Source organism: Lactuca virosa, chromosome 6, assembly GCF_052849685.1.
Source record: "Lactuca virosa cultivar CGN04683 chromosome 6, Lactuca_virosa_CGN04683_v6, whole genome shotgun sequence".
Taxonomy (NCBI): Eukaryota; Viridiplantae; Streptophyta; class Magnoliopsida; order Asterales; family Asteraceae; genus Lactuca; species Lactuca virosa.
Window position 1 is genome coordinate 51,556,586 of NC_136431.1, and position 13,346 is coordinate 51,569,931.

The 13,346-nt window shown below is 36.6% G+C and overlaps 1 long non-coding RNA gene across 1 annotated transcript; it reads right to left on the reverse strand.

The window, feature by feature from the left end:
• Positions 1-11,858: 11,858 nt before the first annotated feature.
• On the reverse strand, positions 11,859-12,297 carry LOC145119171 (uncharacterized). Its single transcript, XR_013713710.1, has 3 exons — positions 12,226-12,297; positions 12,087-12,139; positions 11,859-12,005 (listed from the first exon to the last, which is right to left on the reverse strand). It is a non-coding gene; the product is annotated as an uncharacterized LOC145119171 (long non-coding RNA).
• Positions 12,298-13,346: the final 1,049 nt, after the last annotated feature.

Here is a 13,346-nt window from a genome sequence, read left to right on the forward strand (position 1 = left end):
GTACTCCCATGTTGAAGGTATTGTCGAGACCTGGCAGCTAACAAAACCCCCAATCTAACAATCCAAAAACCCTCAGAGTCGAGCGCACCCTCGAACGGATACTCAACTGAACTCAATCCCGAACTAGAATTCCAAACTGTTTCCCCCAATTATGCTATCAAGCACCAAGAAGACGCGTTTCTTATGCAGGGAAGTTTTCCGAACTCTCAATCAACACAACCCTCAAACCAAGCAGCCACTAGGGCCGCCATTCTCCCGTCGGGTTGTGAAACTTATCCCCGTCTCAAGACCTCTCATGCTCTGCATCACGGGGTAACCCTCCCCCACTTAGATTCAACTAAGTCTTCACATCACATGAAAAATACGAGAATTCCCAATTCTTTTCATTTTCCAATGCGCAATACGATGACAACCAACTCTTTCCAACTAGTGCTCCATTACTGGCCAATCACAAGTGATCACACACTTCTAAGAACTAGCTGAACACTCCCTGAATCCCAGAAGTGCAATAGGCCGCACAATCAATCCTTACCGCCTAATACAAGAGATCCAAGGCAAACCGACCTCACAAAATACTTATGCCACATCGACCCAGCTGTGCTTTCCGGCACTGAAATAATATCACCAACCCCTGCGACCAACTGAACCGAGCTGGAATACCGCCTGATCCTGAGGTCACAAGCCTGCTCACTCCTTTGAACTAAAAAAAAACTGAAAGGGCACAACCCTTGCCATAGATGATAAAATTCAAATCAATCACTCTACAATCCTTTGATAATAAATTTCTCCTGACACTTCCAATGGTCTAACAACTCATGAAACTCCGCAACACATAGATCAGACAGAACAGGAAACTAACATGAAATTACTGCTTATCTATATTCAACAATATTCCAAGACAAAACAAATACCGATCACAGACGATTTGACCACAATATTATTACATAATGGGGTTTTCCAATTACATACCAGAGACTTCTTGCGGCTCGACCTTGACCTCCTGAGGAACAATGACTACTGGAATCTGAATTCCTTCCATCCTCAACGCAGGACAGCTGGACTTGAAATGACCTGGCTGGTGACAGTGAAATCATATCTGATCCTTCTTGCAATCCCGTTGCACATGCCCTCTCTCCCCGCACTTGTGGCACCTGAATTTGTGACAATCAAAACTGTAGGTTCCCCCACACTTGCCACACACCTCCTGACCCTCCTGACTTGCAGTACTTAGGTTAGCTGTCTCCAACTCTTCGTCCTCTGATGAAAAGTCCCTCCTCCTCTTTCCTAGTTGTGACCCCACCACCGGAACTCCCCTAGTAGTCATCCTGGTACCAACATCTCTCACAGATTGCAACGCTGCAACTTGCTCCTCGAACTTGGCGATCACCCTGGCGGTGACCCTGTCCACGACACCGAACAATTATTCTCGCAAAATCTGAGAAAGCTCCACAGAAATCATCTCCCGTATCTGATCGACGGACAATACCGGCCTATCCTGGCCACTCGCTCCCAATCCTGATCCGGATCCCACCTCAAATCGATTCGCCATCACCATACTGAACATATATCAGGAAGATCTCAGATAATCCGCATACACGACGAGGAATCTACTCCCAACCAAACCCTAGGGGTTGTGACTTCCTTGATACGCGTATGGGTCCTATGCTTTCAGTAGTATAGGCCCATACTACCTTCCACACCTACCCATATTTGTCTCAAGTATCACCACAACACCCTTCAATATACATATACATAGCGAGCGATAAATCCTCACTCCTAGAGGAATGCTAAATATCTCATAACTGGCCTCCCAGCCTCTCACTACCCTCCTATTTATCAACTGCCACACGACTCTCCATTGGTGCCAGTTAACTATTGCATGAATACAATCACATACCGTACAACTTAAACAATCTTAGACTAAAAGATTTAATCCCATGACGGTTGGACTCAGACAAGAGCTGCGCAGCAGGACCAAATCCCTTACCCTACGACCATTTAACCCATGTAGCATGTGACTTAGAGTATTTACCCAATAGTTAGTTCACACGCGAAAGAGTCACAAACAAACAATTGAGGTACAAAACATAAGACAAGGCATCAAGGATCAGGCAATTTCTATCATATGATTTCTGAGGATCCGTATCTTATTACTAGCATGCTGTTCTAACATATCACATAATATCAAATAACTTGTATGGTATTTTGGGGTCTACTTACTGGCTCCGGCTGATCGTACACTTCGCATCCTCTTTTACTTATTTTGAAAACCATTTAAAAAAAATCATTTTGAAAATCTTTCCTTGATTTGAGACTGGATTCACACGAGTGTTCCTTCAATTCTCTCAAACCAAGGCTCTGATACCAACTTGTAACACCCATAAAATTCAAGCCAATTTTAAACTTTTTAAAAACATTACAAATCCATTAACTATTACAAAACTTGTTTTCAAAATGTATCATATTAGAGTATCGCAGAAACAAAGTCATAAAAAGTAAGGAGCTGTACGATCATGCCTTTGCCTTGCCACGATCCCCTGATGTACCTGAAACAATAAACTAAAACTGTAAGCCCGAAAGCTTAGTGAGTTACCCCCAAAATACTGATACACATACAATCCTCATAACCATGTCAGCAACATCAGAACATAACAAACTGAACATCATATAATGGGTCCACCACTTACAGACTGGATTACCCCTGGGCCCACAGTGTGAGTCTGGATTGCCTACCGGGCCCATATCTCACATCTGGATTGCCACCGAGCCCACAGTACGAGTCTCCCTTAGCCCGTAACTGGAATGCTCCCAAGCCCATAGTACAAGTCTCCCGTAGCCCGTAACTGGAATGCTCCTAGGGTTTGTTGGCTACTGCACGGAGCAGTACAACCTCAACCCATCCCACATAACATATAACATATAACATAACCACTGAGCATGCAATAATCATATAACATCACAGGTAGTCCTACAGGTCTACCTAACTGGCATAACCACTAGCATGCAACACTGACTCATACTCAACATCTAACACTGCTAGGATAACATATCCAACGGGCCGGCCTTGGTGCCTTAGACCCCTTAGTATAGTGAGGATAACACACCTCGCAACTGCCGACTAGAAATAGAAATCTCAACTCCCGGATCACCCGACCAACTCCACCACCTATATCCAACACATCCTAAAGTTCATAAATTCCCGAGATACCCACAGAAGTCAACTGGTCAACCCTTGGTCAAAGTCAACGTCAACTGGAAAGGTCAACAGTCCATGTTAACTTCAACTCGTCGAGCACCCTCGACTACTTGCCGAGTTCTTGCCTAATTTTACCAACTCGCCGAGTCAAGGGCAATCTTCAACGGACCCACCGAGTCACTCTACTGTTCGCCGAGTCTACGACAATCTTCATCTGACTCGCCGAGTCGTTCATACGACTCGCCGAGTCCCTTCAGTCCTTCATCCATACAGATGCTTTTTAAGCCATGCAAAGGCTCCAGATTGCAGATCCAACCTTCCAAGGCATGCTTATCACGTAAAGTTGCAAACTTTACGTGCATGCAAAGCTTTAAGGCCCTAAAATGACAAAACTAAGCTTGAAATGAAGTCCAACACTTGAGAGAATGCTCATAATTGCCAAAGCTACTACCTTTATAGATCTAGAGACCAAAGGGAGTCCAGATCTGAAGTTGCAACTTCAGATCTAGCTCATACACAACAATAATTTCATAACCAAGCCAAAATAACCCTAAACTTCACCCAAATGAGATCTAGAAAGAAAATGGGGCCAATATCACAAATTGATACCTCCAATGAAGCTAACTGAGGTAGGTTATGAAGATCCCCACGAGTCCCTTGCTGCAAGCTTCTTGACCTTCAAGCTCTCTTGAGAAAATCCACTCTCCAAAGCTCAAAACACACACACAAAGGCTCTCACACGAAAAGGGGTCTTCTGGGCTCTCAAGGGGCTGCAAAAGGGCTAAAGGAGGTTTATGATCCTTTAAATAGGGTGCAAAACCACGAGATTTAGGGTTTCATCTCCCAGCTCCTACTCGTCGAGTCCCTTCTTGGACTCGGCGAGTAGGTCACTAAAACGCGTGAACCATCCCGCTGCTACTCGAATTGTCAGGGCAACCAACTCGTCGAGTAGACCTTGAAATCATGAAGAATCAAATCCATAAATTAATGCCTGAGAATCGGGGCGTTACATGTTATATAGATGCAATTCTATTGTTTTCAAAGTTGAAAAAATTATGTTTTTTGATGTCTGACTGCTGGACTCGACGGGTTGACTCATATGACCATGAACTCGACGAGTCCATAGCCTGGCTCGATGAGTTGGATCATCAGTTGGCAGATTTTTTGAGTTTTTGGCCTGTTTTGGATTAGGATCATTACCGCAAACTGTTGGCTCATAAATTTCAATTTTACTAATATGGTAATGATTATCCCCATCAAATAATATGATGATTGTCAAATTTTAAGATAATTACATGATTTTGTGAAAAACTAATTATTTGTAAAATTTGAATCATTTTGCCATATGAGTTGAATTAGGTCAAATTAGTAATGGATAAATTTATATGATAATTTTATTAGTTAAATTTGATCTAAATGTTTCTTGAAGAGTTTCATAACTTGTCCTCAAGTTATGAAATATGAAAAGTCTCATTTATGAAATATTAAACTCATTAAGTTATGGAATTCAAGAGTTTTTTGAAGAGTTACAAAAACTTGCCATCAAGTTTGGAATTTTAATTTGATTAAAAGTTTTAATTGTAAAATATTAAACTCTAAACCTTTTGGCTTCATAACTTAAACCCAGAATTAAAAGGTTTTAATTATGGCTTTGTTAATAGTTAATTAAAAGATTAATTAAAAGAGTATTAATAAATATATAATTAAATGGTTCAAGTTTAATTAAATTAAGAGTATAACTTATTAATAGATTAAACCACCAAATATTTTAAATGTGTAAAATACACCCTTATACTACATAAAATTAAAAGGTTTAATATATTATATATGTATAAGTAAAAGGTCAGTCTTACTGTTAGTAGGTCTCATTCACGAAGCTGGTCTATAAGGGGTGTTTAAGGAAATTGCCTATAAAATGGTGATTGAATGGGTATCCACTCTTACCCACCGCACTCTTGACTAGTGGAGGATTGTTAGCCGAACGGGTAGGATAAGACATAAACTTCCAGTAAAAGTATAATGAAATACCAAGTAACTAAATGTTTTATAAATTCCAAATCTTAGTTACTTAGGAAAAATGTGAATTTGATGCTAATCCATGAAATTGCACATTGCACCTTATTGGTCAGTTAGTGGAGCGTGTGTGGTTAACCGACACGCTAATATGGACTAATAAAGGATAGCAATGGGAAGCTCGTAGTTTGTCATAGATCAATGGAGCGTGTGTGGTTAACCGAAACATTGATTAGGTGATAAATGACTTCGAGGGTACCAAGCTAATTTGCATGGTTATTCACACCTTGTTTGTGATCCTCGGTATCCCAGTCACAAACTTGAAGGGCATAATCGATAATTAAACATGCCATTGAAAAGTTTAATGAATCTCAAAAGATCTAGGAGTTTCATTTAAAACTTAATTCCTTTAAAAAAAATTTCGTTTTCGTGGTGGAATTGGTAAATCGTCATTTACCTACCAACAAATAGTTTGCAATTGGATTACGGCATCCCTCTTCCGAATTGTAGAATATTATGTTGGGTCCTAGCCTTAATATTTCATTTTGGGTGTTATATTAAGGATTAAATCAACTAACTTGAATTTCTCCCTTATAGATGTCTAGTTCTGACAACTATGGTCTTCCCAAATCTTATGGAAAAAGTTTTCCTCATGAAGATGATGTTCCACGTTTTGATCAAGGAACTAGAAATCATACTTCACTTCCTCCACCTCCTCCAATTATTCTCCCTGACCTACATGTTCGTCGACTTGAAAAGTTCAAGGTCACTCAAGCCCTATTGGCAAGCAAACACGAAGATGGAAAGTCAGTATGTGCTCACGTCTTAGAGATGAAGTTGCATATTGACAGGCTGGGAATGTTGGGTGTCGATGTCTCGAGGAAGTTGGCTGTTGACTTGGTTCTTCAGTTTCTTCTTAAGTCATATAGCGGGTTCAATAAGGAGTACTATATGGGAGACCACGACATGACCCTTATCGATCTTACTTATTTGCTAATTGCTGCTGAATCATAAATGATTTGGTGCACTGGTAAAGCAAATTTGATTGGAGGATCTACTTCCCAAACTTCCATGGACATTGATAATGGCAACATTGGAAGTCCAGAAAAGCTTTCTCTTCCCAATGGTAAGGGATTGGCCAAGGTCAAACCATTTGATCAAATGGTAAAGAGAAAGGCTAAGTCTAAGGTTGTCCCGCTTACCATTCCCAAAGAGTCCATATGTTTCTATTGCCAAGAGAACGGGCATTGGATGTGAAGCTGCCCTAACTACCTGAGAAATCTAAGAGATGGTAAAATCAAAATATATGACTCTACTTCAGGCAACTCCACTATCTAACTCTATTAAGTTCCTATTTGTAGATTCTTAATACATGATGTGATAAGATTGCATTTTGATGTTTTGTAGGATCTAAGAAAAGAAAAGAAGCTTAAAAGAAGAAGTAAAGGCTAATTATGATATGAAGAAATGGATTTCGATCGCATGGTTCAAAGATCAGAATTTGGAAGCTGCTACTTAGAGTCATGATACATTGCTTAGGAATATATTTAGAAACATAGTTTTCATTTGTATTTGCATTGTAAGGACAAGTTTTTCCGCAAATTTTATAAATAAAGAAAATTATGATTTTATCTTATTTTATGTATCCTTGCAATGACATTTGTGAAAATTGTTGTTTATATGTGTTTCCATTAATAGCAATGTTGAGAATGGGTTGATTCTTGGATATATCAATTGTGGTAGTGTCCAAATTTTCTAAGTAAGGAAAGATTCTCATCGCCCAAGTTTCAATTGGATAGAAACTTGGAATCATATGATTTGAATTATGTGTGTATGAAAATCTTAGTACTTGGGAAAATTAGAACTAATTCCTTGTTTACATAAGTATGTAAGTCAAGTGAAAGACGAAAGGATCTAGTACACATTGATGTGAACTGGTCAGATCCACCACAATGGACGATAAAGTCTATTCGTCATGATTTACTGAAAGCTCGGTAAATATGATTATGCTTACAAGATTAAGTATAGTTATGAATAATTGAAAAAGTTATAATGTATAACAGAACGAATAAGAAGAATCAATTAGGCAGAAAGATAAAAGTTTCCCCAATCTGAGAGAAAAGGAGAATACTTTAGTATCGTGTTTATGATCATCTTAATGATTATGAAAACCATATCACAATTGATCCTCTAAGGAAACCTTAGTGCACTTGTATGGCTAAGAAGAGGAATTGTGAATTGTTGAAATGGTTAAATCAAAAAGGTGAATCATACTTCATTCCAAAATCGAGTCTTAGAGTCATTCTCCAAAATTGTGCCTTGAGTGACATATCTTAAGTAGGTTTAGAATACATCATTAAATGTGGAGTAAGAAATGGTTCTTGCTCATGCATATTTGAAATTGGTAGTTGTGATGTTTTGGATAAAACAAAGACCAACTAAGTCCAATTATATGAAGTATTATTCTTGATAAGAATCCCTCTTGGATATTTGTTTATCAAGGAATGTTTCTTGACAGAGAATCTTATATGTCAAGAGGTCAGTGGGAGTCTTAAAGACCTTGAAAAGCTTCAAGAACTAATCAAGAATAAACCTATTGTTTATCACTAGCACACGACTTGAGGTTTGTAACCTATCGTGTTGACACATTCTTGTTTCTGTGCTCATTCCAGTTAAAGTTGACTACGCATGTGAGTTCTCAATTGTTTGCATAAGGCAAATCCCCTGGATCAGTGAAAGTTCATTGATCAGTAAGGGTGATCTGCACAACAACTTGGAAGACATGGTAGACCATTGTGCTGCCAAGTGGCAAGAAATTAAGATTGAGTAAGTTCAGTCCATATGAGTTTGATTTTGTGATAGACCTTGTCTTATGATAATGGTTGGAAATGAAAAATTCACATTGATAAAAACACACACGCCATAAAATCTAAGTGGAAAAGGTTTCTCTCCACTTCATGAAAATGATTGTGAGGAAACACTTTCACTAAATAGATTTTAAAGGATTAGAGTTATCAGTTGTGATAATTGCATTCTCGAATCTGAATATGATTACGTCATCCCTCTTCAGAGTTCGAATTATGAGAAATGGAAATTAGTTTGAACATTCGAGACTTATTGACTATAAGTTTCTGAAAGGTTCAAACATACACTTGTGCTATTTTATCTGAAAGGTGTATGAGCTTGAGAAGTCTGGAAAAGACTTATCGAAGTACCAAGTATCAGAAATCTGAACTTTGGTAAGGAATTCAATAAGTATTAATTTCTAAAAGTCCATCTGATTTCTGGGTACATGTCAATGCTAGTGGGAGCATAAGTTTTGTGCTAAAGTAAGCAAAATTGTGATTCCAGAAAAAGTATAATTGTTAAGCTAGTGGGAGCGCAACTATTATACTAAGTATTTCAAGGTTGTAATACTATCTATAGGAAACAAAGGTTACAAATTTGCAAAGGTACAAGTTTGGATATTGTTTCACTATAGTAAGTCATAGGGAGAAAATACTCGTACTTCATTTCAAAAAAAAAACTTAGATTGAAATTTTAATTTAGTCAAGGATGTATGTGAATGTTATGTTGAAATGATCAACATAAGGAAATATTGTATGTGGAAATATTATAGCGAGAGTCTGGTAAAGTATCATGTGTTTATGTAAGACATTATGAATCGTGTCCCATATGCTTCAGATATAGGATCGATTACATATGCTATAATATTAATTTGTTCTAATTTTCCAAATGCCTAGGGCATTAAGAGGGAAAAAGGGAAAAGAACAAAATATGACTAAAATGGTTAAACAATTGTCAAGGACAATCTGAGGCTTGCTAAGGATTGGTTGCTTATGGACAGTTGGAAGTATAGTATTGGAAGGACCATATTGACATGTTCTGAGAAGAGGTAACTCTTGTTCAGAAGTGATAGTCAAAATAGGAATATGGAAATGTTTCCATAAGTGGAAGTTAATCATAAAATATGTGTAAGATTAAAACCTTAACGTAAGAAGGATGATCAAAGGAATATACTTTGAATACAAGACTTCGTTTCCATGGAATTGTTCTCCATTGGAATACTTTGTAATATCTTTTGCCAAAGTCTCTGTGACTTTTGTGCATAGTAATTACAAAAGGATAATTGCATATAAGTTTAGAATCTAACAGATTTCAGTAAATGGAAAGAATTTGGTATTCTTACACTTACAATAAGGATTTGGAATTGTGAAATGAGCATCATTGGAAATGATTACAATTATCTATTTCACAAAGTAGGGACCATAGATAAACATAGTGTGCATGCTTGAGCATGGGACAACTTTTGTTTTTATTTAAGTATTAAGTTGATTAGTCAAGACATTATACAATGAATAATGTGTAATCAATATGGTGATTAAATAATAAGTGTTTTATTTATATTCAAAAGTTTTGAAACCATATTAGATTCGATTATTATTGTGTTTCACTTTGCATGTTTTACTTCCCAAATAACTAGATTATTCAAACATCTACAGTCAATCATACGTTGGAAGTAGGTAATGAGGTAAGACTGTCATGAATTTGACTGTAGGATTGTCTAAGGTGTTAGACATAGCACAAGTTTGATGCAGTGTTCATGAGTGCTCCTGTAATAAGATTTGAGTATTGGATTAAACCCACGCTCACATGAATCACTTCATGGATTTTATCACGAGTGATTGTGAGACGATAATATCTTATATTCTTGAAACGGAGACATATAGTTGTAGTTTACAAGTCGGTTGCACATTTATGATATGTAAACGCACCAGTAACTTGGTGTTGTAAAACATATTGTTGTGTGTAATTTGATGAGTAAATAGAGTAATAATATGAGTCAAAGTTTATCCGTTCATTTTACCCAATGTGGGATAAAAGCGATATCTGTGGGCCCCTCGATGATTTAGTGATGACAACCCTAAGCGCTCGGCCAAGCCTGGACTGATTGGATTTGTTCATTTAGTCAGTCATCATAAATCGGAAATCGGGAAACAACACATGGACAGAGAGAATGATTAGAATCCATGTCTCAGTCCATACGATATCTTGTAGAATGGAGGAATATATGATCTCTTATCTAATGGACACGTCAGAGTTCGACAACAACTTTTTGAGAGCTACGATTGCTAGTCGGTTTTTGAGGTCGTACCTGCAATTATAGTTATTAGACTTATCCAATTTGGAGACTGTTGGATTAGGCGTCTAAGCCCATAACTATAATTGGTATGTACTTGACCCGAGAGTAGCATGGTCCATTTTGGGTTGCCTTCACCAGAACAATCTGATAGGATGGATATTTGAGAAATAGGTTATTTGTGATTTATTAATCTATTATAAGAATAATATATTAATTGAGAAATCATATTATTTAATTGGTATTGATCAAGAATTAATTTGGAATTAATTTAGTGTTCAAAAGAGACTGATTAAGTTTATGGGGACTGATTAGGTAAATCAGTAATATTTATAGTTTGGGCTAATGATCCATGTTGATTAGTGATGGGCTAATTCTATGTTAAAGTCCATGAAGAGTTAGTCCAAAGGGCCTATCATATGGATCATTGGATTACCAAAGGTTTTAGGGTTGTATGTATGAAACCCTAAGGATTCCAAACTATAAATTAAACCCCTAAGCTTGCAAAATCAGACACTAGTACTCCAAGGTGAAAACCTAGCCGTTTTTGGTGCTCCTAACCTCTCTCTCTCATAATCCTCCATTTGTTCATGGTGTTTGTGACTTGTTTGAGGCATCACACTTGGGGTGCTAAGCTCTTAGAAGGCCAAGAATTACAAGCTACAAATAAGAGGTATTCTTCTAATAATTTTTATGTTTCATGTATCAAAATTGCATACTAGTTAGGCTTCATGCTTTGGAAATTTGAATAATGCATGTATAACTAGAGAAAACTTAGATCCAAAGCATTAGGGTTGTATATGCACCATAGGAGTGTTATTGTACATAAAACCTAACAAAGGTTTATAAAATTATAAATGTACATATGCTTATTTTGGTTAAAAGCTTCATATAGTTAAGAAAGCGCAAGGTATTTTAGTAAACAAGAGAAAATTTACAAACTTGGTCCCTATGGTATACTATTTTTTTCAGTTTTAGTCCAAAGGCACAATGGTTATTTCAGAAAAGATTAACAACTAGGCTGTTAACTAAGACAAGCTAGAGACCAAAGTCACATGAAATAGTGATATAAGAACCAAAATTGCATCCTTACACCTTTAGGGACCAAAACCGAAAAACCAGAGAAACTCAGGGACCAAAAATGTAATTTACTCCAAATATAATTTACCTGATCACAAACAAGAACAGTCTGATCATTGAAGCCAACTGTGTTGAAATCATAGGCTCTGTATACACCAACGTTATTCAAACATGATTACATGATTTGAAATTGTGCAATAAAATTGTTGCAAATTTATAAAATTAGGGTTACCTACAAATACAACATGCAACAAGGTCACATTTTTCAGGATTATAAACAATATTTGCAGAACCACTTTTCTTGAGGGGCACTTGTGTCAGATACACATTTTGTGTCACCAAAATGAATAAAAATCAGATTTATTAATCATTATAAACTTGTAATAAACAAAAATATTAATCTTTTTACCTTTATAGAATGACCTTGGGCATCCATCACAGAGCACTAAGTCTCCACCTTTCTTACAAACTCCACAAAGTTCATCATTCTTCTTTGACAGGTTTCCAACAGTTAGCTTTAAAGAAGACGCATATTCATGGAGTGACACGCCATTTGAAACAAATATGTTTCCATTTCTGGATATAATTAAAAAAGAAAATCAATATAAATAGATTATACAGACTTTAAATAGATAAATAAATAAATAAATAACTCACGGTTTTTTACGGGAGGCCTGGCCTACATGAGCTTCAAACTGTGAGGGGCTAACCTGATAACAGATTAAAAGCAAAAGGATATTTTAGTAAATATGTGAAAATTTTAAGGGGTGAAGATTCAAGAAGAAAGTACTAGTACCTCAGTATAGCAGCAAAAACAGAATATTCCACGGCCCCACTTGTAAGCTTTTAGGAGATTCTATAAATAAGACGATTGTTAGATGATTGGAATATAATAAAGTCATTTAAGATTTTGATTATTTGTTAGTTGTTATAAAAATTCCAATACCCTTCCATGAGACTTGTAAGCTACTTCATTTCCATCAGGTAATCCACCTTCTTGAAATACCAAACAGTTCCTTTGTTGATCCCTTGAGAAAAGTTAACTTTAATGTATGTTTATGGTGTTATTTAAGACGCAAACTACTAAATTATCATAATTAAGGATCATGTTAGCTTTGTGTTTTTCTGGATCTGTGAGGATGAAGATGAACACTGAGTTGCACTTGTGGTTGGTGTAATTCTATAAGAAGACCTTAATGACCTGAATCAATTGCTCAAATAAATATAATTTTCTTCTCTCTTTTCGTGACTCTTTTCCTAGTACTTGCAACAAAATCCATCAACTAGATCGAAAGAGATAATACCAAAGATGAAAGACCCATAAGAAAAAATAACTCAATTCTAAAAAAATGACCTCAATTGTTTAAATATATTAACATTAAACTTGGTAAGACAAATTGCATCGATTCTAGACCCTTTTCATTAAAAACCCAAATTACTTTAGATCTTTACAGAAAATAATATACATTAACAAACGCATGTACTAAATTAGCAACAAAATCCATCGATTTACTCTTAGTAGAAAAATTTAAAAGATGCATCGGAGCACAGTGGATAAAGCTCCAATTAATAGATTAAGTAGATCGAACCACATTGATGCAAACCCCTTAAGTAAAATAAACAAATTCAAAATTATTGGTTTATCTAGAAACAGAAAACCCTTGAAAATTTAAAAATATAACATATACACACACTCCCTATAGATGATTGATAAAAAAAATTGGGATTGAGACTACAAGGGATCCACAGACAGACCTCGGATAGATGCAGATGATAGAGCAAGATGAGAGATGATGGAAAGAAGCAAGAAGCGGCTAGAGAAGATGAAAAAGGGGGTATACTAAATAGAAACAACCCCTAGAAAGAGAGAGGTAGAGTCAAAGTCAACATTGTGAAAATGACTATTAATGCCTTAAT